At 34.5% G+C, this 2,858-nt stretch overlaps 1 long non-coding RNA gene across 1 annotated transcript; it reads right to left on the reverse strand.

Annotated features, from left to right (window-relative positions):
* Positions 1 to 1,118: 1,118 nt before the first annotated feature.
* On the reverse strand, positions 1,119 to 2,570 carry LOC129356130 (uncharacterized). The gene is made up of 3 exons (XR_008605373.1): positions 2,341 to 2,570; positions 1,347 to 1,456; positions 1,119 to 1,185 (listed from the first exon to the last, which is right to left on the reverse strand). It is a non-coding gene; the product is annotated as an uncharacterized LOC129356130 (long non-coding RNA).
* Between the last annotated feature and the right edge of the window lie 288 nt (positions 2,571 to 2,858).

Below are 2,858 nucleotides of genomic sequence, written 5' to 3' on the forward strand. Positions count from 1 at the left end.
CTGTTCTCCCTCCATAATATGGGAACAACTCAAATTACCAGCAAGTTTTTTTCTCTTTATTCCTCTCATGATCAACAATAAATCCTGTGATTTTGGTGGCATTTGCTCCTTATTTGCCAGAGTTATGACGGGGAATCATATATTTTAGGTGACTTATCATACCTTTATAAAATCGTTTTAAGGATTGCTTATCCGCTCCCCAGTAACTGCCAGTCAAGCATCTCAAAATATTTAAGATTTTCTTACATTTATCTACAACTTTTTGAATATGTACATTCTGTGGTGGGATGGTGTTTGCATGGCATGTTTTGTTTATCAATTTATTTATTTTGGAATGATTTAAATTGTCCTTATTTTCACAGAATCCCCCTTCCAGGGACCAAGTAGTATGCCTGAAACGTGTTTTTAAAAAGAGAAGTGTTTTAAAGAAATTGTTCAATAAACTATTGTATATAGTTTATTAAACAGTGTTCTGGTGAGTCCTATAAATAAAAGAAACCCCGCCCCTGGGTCGGGCCACAATTCCATTTTAGTTTTTCATCAAACAATCCTAAAAATTTTATACATTTTACTTGCTCTAATTCTTGGTTATATCATTTTAATTTTACTTCCTTGTTTATTTTTTTCTGAGTAAATATCATTACTTTCGTTTTTTCAACTTGTAGCCGGTGCATTATGTTTATTATGCACTGTTCCGTTTGCCCATATAAGGAAGACGCTGTGTTGGAGCGCAGCTGATTCATTACGGAGACAGATAATCGGCATTTACATTTAAAAGATCGCTGAGAGGGTGAGAGTCCAGGCTGATTCCTCTACAGGTATGGTTAACATGAAGCATGCACTGGGTTCAGAATTATTTCTGACGCCTTTATTTTATTGTTGCAGGAAACTTCCTCTTGGAGAGGACATATGGAGCTCTGCTAACTTTTAGAGAAGATAAAGGCAGCAGGGCCGTGCAGAGACCATTAAAGGGGCAGGTGCTCAAAAAAAAAATAAAAGGGCACATCTAATCGCATTTTAGGACAGAATATTAAAGTCGGACAGCTTTCAGAGTTTAATTAACAATGACAGATCACAAAATTGTGAGACATACAATCAAAGAACATCTGCCTGGATTGCTGTACTTGCAGTGGAGATGAAGACGGTCCATTCAGAAAAACAGCTGCATCAAACTTTAACGTGGAACTACAGGAAAAAAAACAAAAACAAAAATTTAATTAATGCATGTCACTATGAGAAAAGACTACTCTTAACATAATAAAAGCATAATAGCTGCTTGTAATATTAATTGTGTTCACTACCAAAAACTGCAGTTTGATTTACTTTTTTACTTTATTTATTCTTACCTGCAGTACTGGTTCTGACCCAGTTGGTCAAGAATCCACTACCTTTGGCTGCTTCTAGCAGATCCTTTCTTTTTTGTTTCTGACGTCTCTCTTTACGCGGCATCTTTGAACTGAAACAAGCAAAACATAAAGAATTATGATCAGAACACTATAATAAACCACACTATCAATTCTTTACCCTTGTGTTTAAACCAAAATGTTTTTCAGTTCATAGCATAACAATATTAATTTCAGAGAAAATGAGACCTCTGCTATGGAGTTCAATTTGGTTCACAATTATTCAATTCAAATACTAACCTCAATTAAATAATATAAAATTGTGATCGACATTTTGAATTGTAACATTTTTTTCACCAAAAAATGTTTAGCTTAATTTTTAAAAAAAAACTGAAATCACAAATTTTTATCTCATGACTTAAAAAAATGATTTGCAAAACAAACAAACTTATTTGCACATGTCAGAAATCTTTGCTTGCTATTCAAAGTTTTGCTTGTGATTCTCACATGATGTCCTTGGCAGAGCCTGAAATCAAAACCAAAGATTTCTGATGTGTGCAAATAATAGTTTATGTTTGACCCTTCATTAATGACATGCTTTATTGGACAGAAGCAGTTTGATTCTTACATACATTATATCCATCATGGTAGTTCAGGATGAATTATTTTTAATTCTAAATGAATGTCCTTGTTGGACTTTTATTTAAGTACTTCAAGATACATTTAGCTAACACTAGAATAAATGCAATGTACATAATTCACCAAAGAAAATGAAAATCGGACATATATCCACGATGAAGATGATTCTGGTTTTGTTCGGGCGATGTGCCCCTATTGCATAAATAATGTTGTCATTAACAATACAGGGAAGCTATTTAGTTACCTTGCTTTGCTAGCAAAGTCATTAGCTAGCAGCTAGCTCATAGCACAACAACAACAGCCTAATGTCTGTACGATAAAAATACTGGATCGATAGATATGAACAGCTTTTGCTCACCTGTCTGTCTCCTCCCGCTCAGTAGATATTCAGAGAAAGGTGGACTCAGAGAGCGCCGATATTTTCCTCTTGTTATATTTCATTTCTGCTTAAACCGCGACTCCGTGCTGAAGGAGAAACGATACATTCTACGTTTTCCGTTATCTGACAAGTAGCAAGCCAACTCCAGTTTTTTCACCAAAAATAATTTTTTTACTTCACCAAAAACGTTCGCTAGCTTGAGCTCCGCAGTTAGCCGCCTTATCTCACCGCGCCAGAGGCAAGTGCGTCGTGCGTCACGGGCAAAAGGTCAAAGGTAACAATGTGACCGGAAAGCTTATTGTGTTGTTTTTCTTGCAAAGTAATAATAATAATAATAATAATAATAATAATAATAATAATAATAATAATAATAATAATAATAATAATAATAATAATAATTGTAGGACATATGTAAGAGGTCATTGAGCAAGTTTATTATTAGGCAAGTTTATTATTAGGCAAGTCTGTCATTGCCCACTAAGGTGGGCAATGACAGA

The sequence above is a fragment of the Poeciliopsis prolifica genome, unplaced genomic scaffold, assembly GCF_027474105.1.
Source record: "Poeciliopsis prolifica strain line A6 unplaced genomic scaffold, Auburn_PproV2 SCAFFOLD157, whole genome shotgun sequence".
Classification (NCBI taxonomy): Eukaryota; Metazoa; Chordata; class Actinopteri; order Cyprinodontiformes; family Poeciliidae; genus Poeciliopsis; species Poeciliopsis prolifica.